Genomic DNA, 14,643 nt, shown 5'->3' on the forward strand with positions numbered 1-14,643 from the left:
CCAAGACACCAGCTGACCTTTGGAAAGACACAAGCACTCGCAAGGTCGCTAGTGATTTATGGCTGAGTTTGAAACACTGAGATATCAGTAGAGCAGGACTGGAATGGATAATCATAACAACAAGCTAAGCAACAGCTGCAAGAAGAATCCAAGGCAAGGACATAAGCACGGGTACATTACATTTCTCAGTAATGGATTAAAGGCTAGTCGAAGCGGATTATCTTCCCCTTAGAAAAGTACTACATAGTATACTATAGTAAGGTATTGAATGTAACGCTGGGAGATTAGTAAAACAGGACTGGGGTGCTTCGTGAAAAGATAGACGTAACAACAAGCTGAGCTATAACAGCGACGAGAATCAAAGGCTAGGACATAACCACAGGTATGTTAAATGTCTCAATAAAGGAAGTATGGTATAGTCTAGTGTAGGAGTCAAGGTTGTCTCGAGTTTGCCTGAATTAATATAAAAGAAGAGCAGGCCTTTTTTTCGATTTAAGATCTTGAGACATTCTAACTTTCTGCAGCTCAAGATAAGCTTGTTTTCAGCGTCTTTCCATCACTAAGAAGGTAAGTAAAGAACTAAAGCAATGTGATACTAACTTGTGTAAGATGAGTGCGTTGGCTGATAGGAAAACCCCGACGCGTTGCATAGAGCAGTTGGTAAAAAAGTTATGGTTGATCAGCACTACAGGTCATCTGAAAGAGGTAAGACTGGCAGGTTTTGATTACAACAAGTTTTGCTAGATTTTTTCTTTTTATTAGGACCTCGTGGCTCAGTTCGGATCAGAGCAGGACTGGAGTCCTTCATAAGAAAATAGCCATGACCACAAGCTGAGATACAACAGCGAGGAGAATCCAAACCAAGGACATAACTACAGGTACCTTAAATTTCTGAGTAATGGATTAAAGGCTAGTCGAAGCAGATTGTTTTAATGTTGGACAAGTACTACATAATATAGTATAGTAAAGAATTAAACTTAAAGCTGGTATATCAGTAGAACAGGACTGGAGTGTATCAGGAAGAGCTTGCAATAACAACAAGCTGAGCTACAACAGCGAGGACAATCCAAGGCTGGGATATAACCACAGGTACGTTAAATTTTTAAGTAATGGAATAGAGGCCAGTCGAAGCAGATTGTCTTCCTCTTACAAAAGTACTACATAGTTTAACATAGTATTGAATTTCAAGCTGGGGTATCAGTTGAACGGGACTGGAGTGCTTCATGAAAAGATAGCCATAACAACCAGCTGAGCTACAACAGCGAGGAGAATCCAAAGCTAGGACATAACCACAGGTACGTTAAATGTCTAGTGATTTACGACTGAAGTATAGTATAGTTTAATCTAGTGTATAGCCCTAGTTAAGTTAAGGTTGTCTCGAAGAAGAGCGCGCCTATTTTTCGATTTAAAAGCTTGAGACATTTTAACTTTCTGCAGCTCAAGATGAGCTCATTTTCAGCGGCTTAGCATCACCGAGAAGGTAAGTGAAGAATTATAACAATGTGATACTAACCGGTGTAAGATGGGTTCGTTCACTGATAGGAAAACCCTGATGCGTTGCGTAGAGCAGTTGGACGAAAAAGTCGTGGTCGATCAGCACTACAGGTCATCTGAAAGAGGTAAGGCTGACATGTTTTGATTGCAACAAATTATTTTTTAAATCTTTTCTTTTCTTCATGACCTCGTGGCTCAGTTCGGATCAGAGAAGGACTGCATTGCTTCATAAAAAGATAGCCATTACAACATGGTGAGCTAAAACAGCGAAAAGAAACTAAAAGCTAGGACATAATAACAGGTGCATTTAATTTCTGAGTAATAGATCAAAGGCTACTCGAAGCAGACTGTCTTTCTCCCCGAAAAGTACTTCATAGTACAGTACAGTATAGTATTGAATTTAAAGCTGGATTATCGATAGAACAGGACTGGAGTGCTTCACGAAAAGATTGCCTAAACTGAATTGGTCCAATAACTTCCCAATCTGCCAATAAAAAAAGCCCTGGAATAAAAGTTATCTAGGTGTTAACTGCATGTTAGCCCATTTTTGGGAGGGTTTGGTCATTGTCTTAAATTTAGCCACAGTCATCCACTTTCAACTACAAACTATTCACGCGACTTTAAGGTTTGAGATAGTAAAACTTCACTGTGTCCATTTTCGGGGACTGAACGAAAATTTTCACCTTTCTTCCCTTGAACTTCGTATATCAGCGGCTCAACATAAGCCCATTTTCTCACCGAGATGGTAATTAAAGAACTCTAATTTTGGGATACAAATCTGCTTTAAAGATAGGTTTGTTCGCTGATATGAAAAACCTGACTCGTCGAATCAAGCAGTTGGAGGAAAATAAATATAAGAGACCATCTACATACTCTCTAGTAGAGAGCTTTTTCTAAATATACCTTAATAAAAATATACCTAAAGTATAACTTAAATAATAAAAATAATTGATCAATAAAAAATAAAATAAATAAAGAAAATAAATCTTAATAACTAATAAAAGTTAGTATTTCTTAATTAAACACTTAAGAAGATAAAGAAATGATGAATAGATAGGAAGATGAATAAATATGTAAATAAATTGATAAATGAATGAAACAATAAATAAATATAATATTATAGTATGATTTATGTATTTATGATTTTTGCTGAATATTAAAATGAAATGTGACGTTGTCTTAAATGTTTAAGAGATATTTTTCTCTAAGACCTAGTTTTCCCAGGACATCAGCTGACTTTTAAAAAGACACCAGCAACCACAGGGTCGCCAGAGATTTGTGGCTGAATTTGTGAAACTATAATATAAGTAGAGCAGTACTGGATTGCTTCATGAGAAGATGATCATAACAACAAGCTAAGCCATAGCTGCGAGAAGAATCCAAAGCTCGGACAACCACAGGTACGAAAACTTTTCTGAGTAATGGAAGTCAAAGCTAGTCAAAGCACATTGTCTTCCTCTGACAAAAACGTCTATGAATTGGTGATAAAGCATAGCTACTACATCAGTCTTAAATCCGAAGGAGAATAAACGTTTTTATCGCTTCCAAACTCGAGAATATGACATCTTGTAATGGTTTTTATTGAAAATAAGTGAAATTATGACACATGTGCCTAAGTACTATGTACTAGGGATATAGCAGAGTTTAGTATGGCATAGTTTGGTAATGTACATTATTGTATACCATAGTATAGGAGATAATATAGTCTCAATTTTGATAGAAAGAATTGGAAAGGGATTTGGGAAGTTAAAATATTTTTAAATTATTGCAGCTCAAGATAAGTCCATTTTCGGGAGCTGTACATCACTGAGTAGGTATGTAAAGAAATATTATGACACTAACCTGAGTAAGATGGGTTGCTTTGCTGATAGGAAGACCCTTATGCGTTGAATCGAGACGTTGGAGAAAAACTTACAGTGTGATATCCATAAGCTCTACGGATCAATCTACTAAGCTTGCATTATAATGAAGTAGGGAATCAGACACTTCCAAGGTAACAGAAACATTTGTAAGAATTATCCTTGGTAACCCTAGGCAATTACTGGACTATCTGAAATTTTCTGTTTACAGAATTTGTGAGATGGCTTCCCGACTCATTTCTTTGATATCAGTGTTTAATAATTTACAAGGTGACATGTCTACTATTTCAATCCTTTTTTGTATTCTGAAAGATTTTTGTTTTCAGGGGAGAAAAACTATCAATGGGTAGTGCTTTTAAACAGCCCCAGTTGTCCAATCAGCAGCTCATGGAACTGGTGATGATGATGATGCATTTCATATGCTGGAAACGCAAATTGTCTTAAATATATGCGACTAGCACTAGCTTCAAAAAAACTATGATTTAGTCGGAAGTACAACTAGGGAAGTGCAGTGCCGTCCATTAGAGTAAACTGCCTTTCAGAAAAGGCCACATTCAAGTCTAATTTAGTTAAATGCAGTCCAGTCCAGTCCAGTCCAGTCACATCACCCCAATGAAATATCTACAAATACTGTGGGGGAGAGTTTTTTCTAAATGATAGCTTTATAAAGATATACCTAATAACTAAAAAATACACCAAAGAATTGATGAATACAAACATAAAATAAAGAGATGAAATAAATCTTGATAACTAATAACAGTGATCATTTCTCAACTAAATTCCTAAGAAGATTGAGAAATGATAAATAAGAAGGAAGATGAATAAATATGTAAATAAATTGATAGATAAGTAAAAAGTTATCAACTACGATATTATTGTATTATTTACTTATTTATGGTTTTTAGTGCAGAGTATTAAAAGCAATCGCAACGTTTAAAAAGTTTTCCAGGTATTTTTTTTCTCCTAATACCCAGTTTTATCGAGCCATCAGCTGATCTTTGGAAGGACACAAGCAACCACAGGGTCGCCAGTGATTCGTGGCTGAATTTTTAACACTGGGATATCAGTAGAGTAGCATTGGAGTGCTTGACGAGAAGATGATCATTACAACTAGCTAAGCTACAGCTGCGAGAAAAAGCCAAAGGTAGGACATAACCACAAGTACAATAAAGTTTCTGAGTAATGGAAGTAAAAGCTAGTCAAAGTAGATTTTCTTCCTCTTAAAAAAAAGCACTCCAGAAGGGGTGATTGAGCATAGCCCTTACATTAGACTTAAATTGAAAACATTTTAAAATTAGTGCAGCTCAAGATAAGTCCATTTTCAGGATCAGTGCATCACTGAGTATGTATGCAAAGAAATATTATAATGTTATGATTCTAACCTGAGTAAAATGGGTTGGTTCGCTGATAGAAAAACCCTCGTGCGTTGCACCGAGCAGTTGGAGAAAGACTGAATATCCATTAGCTCTACAGATCATCTAAAAAGAGGTAAGGCCGGTATGTTTTGATTGCGATAAGTTTTGTCAGATGTCTTTCTTTTTTTTTTTTTTTTTTTTTTAGCAGAACCTCGTAACTCACTCCAGATATCAACATAATGAAGTAGGGCATCAGACACCTCAAAGGTAACATAGAAACATTTGTAAGAATTGTTCTTGGTTCTGGACTATCGAAAAATTTCTGTTTACAGAATTTGTGAGGCGGCGTCGTGACTCATTATTTTGGTGTCAATGTTTAACAATTTACAAGGTAACATGTTTAATATTTCAATCTTTTTTTTTTAATTTTAAAAGTTTTGTTTTCAGAGGAGGAAAACTATCAATGGGTGGTGCTTTTAATCAAGGCCCAGTTGTCCGATCAGCAGCATAGGGGACTGGTCACATGACGAATAAGTGTAATTATTAAGTCAGGTGACAATTCAAGGACAACTCACATTATTACTATCATTGCATTTCATATACCGAAAACACAAATTGTCTTAAATATGTGTGATTAGCATTAGCTTACAAAATTAGCAGTCTTTTGCGTTCAAATCAAATGTAGTACCATTAACTCCATTGCAATCTAGGCAATCCAGAATAGTCTTTCCAAGTTAAGTCCAATGCAATGCAAACTATCCTGTATGGTTATTTCCAGTTCAATCCAAGACAGTGCGGTGTAATGCAGTTTGGTGAAGTCAAGCAGTCTATAGCAATCCAGTGCACTGAAGTGCAGTGCTGTCTGGTCCAGTCCAGTCTAGTCTCGTTTACTCCAGTAGTTTTACCGAGACACTAGCTGATCTTTCAAAGGAGACAACCAACCAAAGGGTACCCAGTGATTCGTGGCTGAATTTCTAACACTGGGATATCAGTAGAGCAGTATTGGAGTGATTCATGAGAAGATGATCACAACTACAAGCTAAGCTACAGCTACAAGAAGAATCTAAAGTTCGGATACAAGCACAGGTACAATGAAATTTCTGAGTAATGAAAGCAAAAGCTAGTCAAAGCAGATCGTCGTCCTCTAAAAAAAGCACCCCTGAAGGGGTGATAGAGTATAGCTCTTACATTAGCCTTAAGTTGAAAAGAGTACAAGTTTTCTTATTGCTTCCAAACTCGGGAATGTCATCGTATAACAGTTTTTATGGCAAAAAAAGTGAAATTATTACACGTGACTCTAAGTACTATAAAGTAGGGTATAGTACAGTATAATGTAGTATAGCATAGTTTGGTACTGTGCACTATAGTATAGTATAGAATAGGAGTCAATACTCTCTAAACTCTAATAGAAAGAATAGAAAACGGATTTGGGAGGTTTAAATATTTTAAAATAAGTGCAGCTCAAGATAAGCCCACTTTTGGGAACTGTGCATCACTGAGTAGGTATGTAAAGAAATGTTATAATGTTATGATACTAACCCAAGTAAGATGGTTTTGTTCGCCTATAGGAAAACCCTGATGCGTTGAACCGAGCAGTTAGAGAAAAGGGGTAGGGGTAAGGCTGGTATGTTTTCATTGCAACAAGTTTTGTCAGATTTCAATTTTTTTTCCAGGAAGACCTCGTAACTCACCCCAGATCATATTGTAACGAAGTAGGGCATCAGACACCTCAAAGGTAACATAGAAACATTTGTGAGAATTATTCTTGGTTCTGGACTACCTTAAATTTTCTGTTTATAGAATTTGTGAGGCGGCTTCTCGACTCATTGCTTTGATGCCAATGTTTAATAATTTACAAGGTGACATGTTTAATATTTAACCCCTTTCTGTAGTCTGAAACTTTTCTCTCTCCAGAGGAGAAAGATAATCAATGGATAGTACTTTTAAACATGGCCTAGTTATCCAATCAACAGCCCATAGGACTGGTCACAGATAACGATTAAGTGTAAGTATTAAGTCGAGGGACAATTCAAGAACAACTTGCACGATTTCCATTGTTACATTTCATATGCTCGAAACACAAATTGTCTTAAATATCTGCGACTAGCATTACCTTCAAAAGAAAACGTTTAAGAAGATTTTTTTCTAAATCCTTAGAATGTTATTTATTATATTATATTATCAGTCTGTATTAGCAGTCTTTTGCATTCAAGTCAAGTGTAGTACCATTGACTCCATTGCAATCTAAGCAATCCAGAAAAGTCTTTCCAAGTCCAGTCCAGTGCTATGCAAACTATGCTGTAAGTAGATTTCCAGTTCATCCGAGACAGTGCAGTGTAATGCAATCTGGTGAAGTCAAGCATAGTCTATAGCAGTTCAGTGCAGCAAAGTTCAGTGCTCTGTGGTCCAGTACAGTCTTGTCCCGCTCACTCCAGTCCAGTCCCATCCACGCAAGTACATTGCGATGTATTTCCATCCGGAACACCCCAAGTCCATGAAAGACAACTGCAACAATCCAGTTCCGTGAAGTGCTGTCCTGTCCTGTCCTGTCCAGTCCAGTCCAGGCCTACCCACTGAACTACAGTGCAGTGTATTTCAATCTGGAGCGCAATGTCAAGTGCAATGCACTCCGGCTGAGTCAAGTGAAGTACAACCTAAAGCAGTACGGTGCTGCCATTAGAGTAAAGTGCCATTCAGAAAACGCCACATTCAGTTCCCAGTCAGCGCAGTCTGGTCCAGTTACAGCAGTCTAATGAAGTGTGTACAAATGTTGTCGTGGAGAGCTTTTTCTAAATGATAGCTTCATAAGACTATACCTATTAACTTAAAATACACCAAAAAAATTGATAAATAAAAAATTGAAATAAAGTGATGAAATAATCTTAATTACTAATAACAGTGATCATTTCTCAACTAAATTCCTAAGAAGATAAAGAAATGAGGAATAAGTAGTAAGATGAAAAAATATGTAAATAAGTTGATAAACCAATAAAAAATAATAAATATAAAATTATATGTATTTATGATTTTTTAATGCAGAATATTAAAACGAAATGGGACGTTTTAAAAGTTTTCCTGGTATTTTTTCTCCCAAGCCCAAGTTTCACCGAGAAATAGGCTGATCTTTGGAAGGACACAAGCAATCAAAGGGTCTCCAGTGATTTGTGGCTGAATTTGTAACGCTGGGATATCAGTAGAGCAATAGTGGAGATTATCTTAAGAACAATCTCAGCTACAGCTGCGAGAAGAATCCAAAGCTGGGACATAACCACATAACCTCTGAAAAAAGCACTTATGAACGGGTGACAGAGCATAGCCCTTACACAAGTGTTCACTTGAAAAGAGAACAAGTGCTCTTATCACCTTCAAATTCGCGATTGTGACATCTTATAATAGTTTTCATGGCAAAAAAAGTGATATTATTACACGTGCATCAGAGTACTATACAGTAGGGTGTAATATAGTATAGCATAGATTGGTACTGTACACTATAGTATAGTAGTTAATGTTTTCTCAAGTTAGACAGAAAGAATAAAAAAGGGATTTGGGAGCTTAAAACATTTTAAAATTCTTGCAGCCCAAGATAAGGCGGTTTTCGGGAGGTGTGCATCAGTGAGTAGGTACGTAAAGAAATATTGTAGTATTATGATACTAACCTGAGTAAAATCGATTGGTTCGCTAATAGGAAAACCCTGATGCATTGTATGGAGCAGCTGGAGAAATACTTAATATTCGTAAGCTCTACAGATCATCTAAAAAGAGGTAGGGCCGGCGTGTTTGATTGCAAACAGTTTTGTTAGATTTCTTTTCTTTTTCTTTTTTTTTCAAAAGGACCTTGTAACTCACTCCCGATCACTTCGTGAAGAGGTAGGGCATCATACACCTCAAAGGTAATGTAGAAACATTTGTAAGAATTATTCTCGGTTCTGGACTATCTGAAATTTTCTGTTTACAGAATTTGTGAGTTGGCCTCCAGACTCGTTGCTTTGGTGTCAATTTTTAACAATTTCCAAGGTGACATGTTTAATATTTATATCCTTTCTTGTATTCTGAAAGTTTTCTGTTATCAGAGGAGAAAAACCATCACTTGGAAATGCTTTTAAACAAGGCCCAGTTATGCAATCAGCAACCCATGGGACTGGTAAAACATGACTATTAAGTGTAAGTATTAAGTCAGGGGACAATTCAAGGACAACTGACATGATTTCCATTGTTGCATTTCATATGCTCGAGACACAAATTGTCTTAAATATATGCGACTAGCACTAGCTTAAAAAAAACTATGATCTAGTCGGTCTTTTCTAAATACTTAGTATATTATCAGTCTTTGTTAGCAGTCTTTTGCATTCAAGTGTAGCACCATTAACTCCATTGCATTCTAGGCAACCCAGAACAGCCCTTCCAAGTCAAGTTTAATGCTATGCAAGCTATCCTGTATGGTGATTTCTGGTTCAATCCAAAACAGTGCAGTGTAATGCAGTCTGGTGAAGTCAAGCACATTCTACAGCAATCCAGTGCAGTGAAGTGTATCGCTGTCTGGTCCAGTCCACTCCAGTCCAGTCCCAGCTATTCAAATCAAGTCTCATCCATGCAAGTACATTGCAGTGTATCTCCATCCGGAACTACCCAAGTCAATATAAGCCAACTGCAACAATGCAGTGTAGTGCTGTCCAGTCCAGTCCAGTCCCGCTAACTGAGGTACATTGCAGTGTATTTCAATCTGGTGCACAATGTCGACTGCAAAACATTCCAGCTGAGACTAGAGAAGTACAACCAAGGGCAGTGCGGTGCAATCCATTAGAGTAAAGCTCTATTCAGAAAAAGGCCCCAGTCAAGTCAGATTCAGTGAAGTTCAGTGCAGTCCAGTCCAGTCACATCGGCCCAACGAAGTGTCTACAAATACTGTCGTTGAGAGCCTTTTCTAAATGATCTAACACTGATCTAATAACTTAAAATACACCAAAATTTTGATAAATAAAAAGTTGAAATAAAGTAATAAAATAAATCTTGATAACTAATGACAGTTATCATTTCTCAACTAAATCTCTAAGAGGATAAAGAAATGATGAATAAGTAGGAAGATGAATAAATATGTAAATAAATTGATAAATAGATAAAAGTTTAATAAATGTAATATTGTTGTATGATTTATGTATTTATGATTTTTGATGCATATTATTAAAAGATGCAATGTTTTGAAAGTTTTCCAGGGATTCTTTTTCTCCCAAGACCTAGTTTTACTTCGACATCAGCTCATCTTTGGAAGGACACAAGCAACCACAGGGTCGCCAGTGATTCGTGACTGAATTTCGAACACTGGAATATCAGTAGAGCAGTACTGGAGTGCTTCATGAGAAGATGATCACAACAACAAGCTAAGCTACAGCTGCAAGAAGAATCCAAAGCAAGGACATAACCACAAGTACGATAAAATTTCTGAGTAATGAAAGTAGAAGCTCGTCAAGGCAGACTGTCTTCCTATTAAAAAAGACAGTCATGAACGGGTGACAGAGCATAGCCCTTGCATTAATCTTAAACTGAAAAAAACAAAAGCAAAAGATAGAAAAAAAGATAACCATATTAAAAAACAACATTAATGCTTTTGATTGGATTTCAAAATAATATCTGGTATTTTATAGGGTAGCTATGAAGCATGGATGCATCTGCTTCTAAGCAAGTAAAAATTCACCAAGCATTTTAATGTCTATTATTATCACTTGATTACTTAGAAAAATAAATTCCTAATATGTTGTTAACCAATATATTATATATGCTATCAGAGAGCTTCCTAGGTAACTTATACATTCACTGGGAGAGTACCTTCGAGATAGAAGATGGATTCTTAACAATAACACATTCGCTTGTAAACGCCTTTTACAAATTCCAACCCTTGGATGACAAGGTAAATTCAACATTCTTTTTTTTCAATGTATTTACCCAGTAAAAAATTCAAAACAATTTTTTCTTGAAGAAATGTACTCATCTCTATTGAGAAGAACATCTTGTCCTAATAACAACCTGAGGTTTGAAACCCGTGAAGGGTAATTAGTGGATTCTTAACCAAGATATTCCCTTAGCACCAATAATAAAACAATCTTCCCACCTGTGCTTACAAAATCGGTGCTATGAGAGACAAGCTCAACTCACGGAGATTTTAAAAAATTATGGGAAAGTATATACTACAAGAGTCTTACCATCACATAATTAAAAGCAATGGCAATTATCCTGCAAGTCACTGTAAATTTATTTGCTTAGAAACTGTGATGATAATACATATATGAATAAGTTTAAACTGGTTTAAGAAATATACATGAAAGTTTTTATATCATAAATGTCCTTACATTTGTAAGGGTTTCTTTTGGTCTTTTGTATATGACAGAACACCTTGGAAAGCAACCTGGTAACGGTAACCTGTATCAATGATGTAACTGGAAAAACAATTATCAAAGAAAGGTTTAACACAGGTATAACCAAAATTCATCCGAAAATTACATCTAAGTGTGTTTCCAATCATGTTCACAACATTTATTCTTCGGGTTGTATTAATTCTTTAAAATTCAAATTAAAGGAGATCCCTGACAATGTCGATGAAGTAAATAGGGAATCAGCATGCACTTTCCAACATTTCCTCAAGAGCAATTGGGATAACACATTCGCTTGTAAACGCCTTTTTTTATCGCAATTGTGTAAGTATTACATGTAGAAATAAGCTTTTAAATAACATGCAAACTACTCAATCAGCAGCTTTGCTTTACTAACATCATTTATCTTAGTAGAGATTGTTAGCAGACTTCTCAAGAAAAAGTGCATTACATTCTTCAACAAGTTCAAAGCGCCAATTGTGTAGACTTTGATCGCTAGATTTTGATCCACTTTATTTGTTCCCTTTTTCAGATAGAAAGGGTTTCGCAATAATAGTAATTTTTATAATTATTATTATTACCATTGATAACAGCCAAAATGGCAATCTTAGTACAGCTGTTGGACCAAAACTTCAGAGTTTGCATGCTATTGAAAGGAGCAGTATACCAAGTATATTAATCCCTTTTCAATTTTCTCCCTCCAACAGGTTCACTCAATGAAAAGACATATATCATAAATACCGTAAAATGAAAATCTGATGAGCAGTCCATCTATAGTTCCAGAAGGAATGAAAGAAATATTTCACGCCATCCTGTCTTCTCCAGGCCCTGTCCTAAGTTTCTCAAGATAAGTGAAAGAGTCTTCAGGTGCCACGGCATTGACAACATGACCAGCAAAGATCTGATGATAACAACAGTTGATAAAATCTCACAGCATCAATTTGATTATGTGTAAACTTTCATACCCCCATCAAATAATTCAAAAGCAAACCAGCAACTTGAAACTTTTACATGTTACGTATTTCCAAGCTATTGGCAGTTCGCCTATTCTGATCTAGACAAGTCTGTTATAGGTTTAAACATCTTGTGTGTTATCTCTAATTCATGATTCAATCTACCATTGAATGACCAAAACCAAAAAAAAATCTGTTAGACAAAATAAAATGTCAAAGTGCATCAAGTCGATATACCTCCTCTGGCAATAGTTTAAATCAAACCATTTGTAGGCCACTGCTTAAACCTAGTGGTGAATAAATTCCTACTCCCTAAATATACTGCCTACCTTATAAAAAATTACCAAAATCTGAAAACCTCAGTTAAACTGAAAACATCATAGCATGGGACTAAAAGATTTTCCAATTAAAATTTCAGTAACAAATATTTCTAAAGCATTAAATCTATAAACTAAAACCATGTATATTCAATTCTGCAGTAAATTCTAAGCCAAATTTTCCCAAATACATATTTCTAGATTTACTTCTGTAAGGAGCAGCTGCCAGAAGATCGATCGTGGTGTTTTCATCAAGACTCGAAAAAATTGGCATGTCGCTGCCCAAGTACGTTAGTGCTTATGAGATGGCTGATAGTGAAAGGTAAGTTGATGTGTTTATCACTTTTGCAACTAGACAATAGATAGAAACTATACCTTAAACTAAATAATTAAAAAAAAACAACGAGTTGAAAAGAGGAGCTTTTCAAACTTGCCCTTTTATTAGGCAAACTACAAATATGCGGTACCATTCTGAATACAAGCTGGCAACCAGATATTTCTTGTTCACTTAATAGATTTGTTTAATTTAAAATTAGTAAAGTAATTCATACCTTTTTTCAATTGCATCAAACATAATCAAAGCCTGTATTAAGCAAACGAAGTTAAGAAACCATTCAAACTAGAAGTAGAAATTGACATGTCCTAATATAACCTTACACTCTTATTTAACTACAAATACGTTTAAAGGAGAGCGAAACTAAAGAATTATGATAATAAAAACACGCCAGCACCAGTTATTATGAACATAGTTGCTAATTCAATCTTTAGTGCAATTCGATTCGATATTAGCAATTACAGTTTACTTTTATATTGAAACCTTGAATGAACCCAACTTAATATCCCTCTCTTTTATCTACATACAGTGTCAAACGTGAAGAGGACTACAAAATCAGGAAAGAGGCAGAAGAATATACATCCTAAGAAGCTGCAACAGCCAGAACAATCTTAAAATTTTCCTTTTCCAAATCGCTATGATAAGCGACGTATTTAAAAATTACTAACGCGTATATCTGAGAGAAAGCCTTTTGAAAAACCCGTTTTTATGAAATAGAAAAACCGTAACAACTTCGAAAAGTTTTCCTGAATTGAATAATTTTAAAGGCAGACCTATACCAGTACAAAATGTAACAATTATCTTAATAAAAAAAACCAATCCTTCAACCTCCAGCCAACGATAAGCATGTGATTCAATTGCCACAGTTAGTAATGGCAAAGTATAAGATTCCTTGCGTATATTTTTGCATGCAAATCTTCGTTGTATTCTAATAAAGTTACCGTCATAGTTTATATATAGAATTTGTTATGGTTTATATATAGAATAAAAGAGTGTAAAATATAAGTGTGAAACATCAAGCAATAAAAGTTTGATTAAATATTTTATATGACAGGAAGAAAGCCGACTACCACCATGACTTGATTAGGAATTAAACCCAACCCCAATCCCAAATCGTAAACAAATTCAAATTCTTTTTCCAATTCTCACTACGAGATCTTTCTAAAAACAATTTTGCCAAACTTCATTCGCCATATTGAAAAGAAAGAAATCCTCATTAAGAAAAGCAGCGCATTATAGTCTAAATCAAAGGTTTTACCCAGACAGACTGTAAAGTTTATTATTTCGTAAAACTCATTTCAAATTAATAGTTCCAGTAAAAAAAATCCACCCTAGCCTACAAATTTCCCAACCATACGGTAAGGGTTCTTATTTCAGAAAATCCACCCGATCTTATTTATCTCGAAAAGAACCGTTGAAGCTCAGATATTTCCCACCGAGGCAGCTAAGGTCATATTTCAGTCGAGTTAATTTCAAATTAATGGTTCTAGTAAAAAAAATCAATCCTATCCTAGATATTTCCCAAAAAAACGGTTAAGGTTATTATTTCGAAAAACTAACCCCTAAGCATATTTATCTCCAAAAGGGCAGTTAAAGCTCAAATATTTCCCAGAGAGCAGCTAAGATTACATTTTGGTAGAGTTAATTTCAAATTAATGGTTCCAGTAAAAAAATTAAACCCCATCCTAGACATTTCCCAGATAAACGGTTAGGGTTTTTATTTCGAAACCCTAACACTAAGCGGAGATATCTCCAAAGAAGCAGTTAAAGCTCAGATTTTTCCAAGCAAGGCAAGTAAGGTTAATATTTAAAAACATTTATAAAAAACTAATATTTCTTGTGAAAAATTCAACTAAAAAAAACAATATCTATAAAAAAAAACTCAGTAAGGGTTGATATTAACAACAATCTACCCCAGCGTAAAAAAGTTCCAGAAAAGACATTAAAGGTTATTATTTCCAGAAAAAAA

Source organism: Pocillopora verrucosa, chromosome 11, assembly GCF_036669915.1.
Source record: "Pocillopora verrucosa isolate sample1 chromosome 11, ASM3666991v2, whole genome shotgun sequence".
Taxonomy (NCBI): Eukaryota; Metazoa; Cnidaria; class Anthozoa; order Scleractinia; family Pocilloporidae; genus Pocillopora; species Pocillopora verrucosa.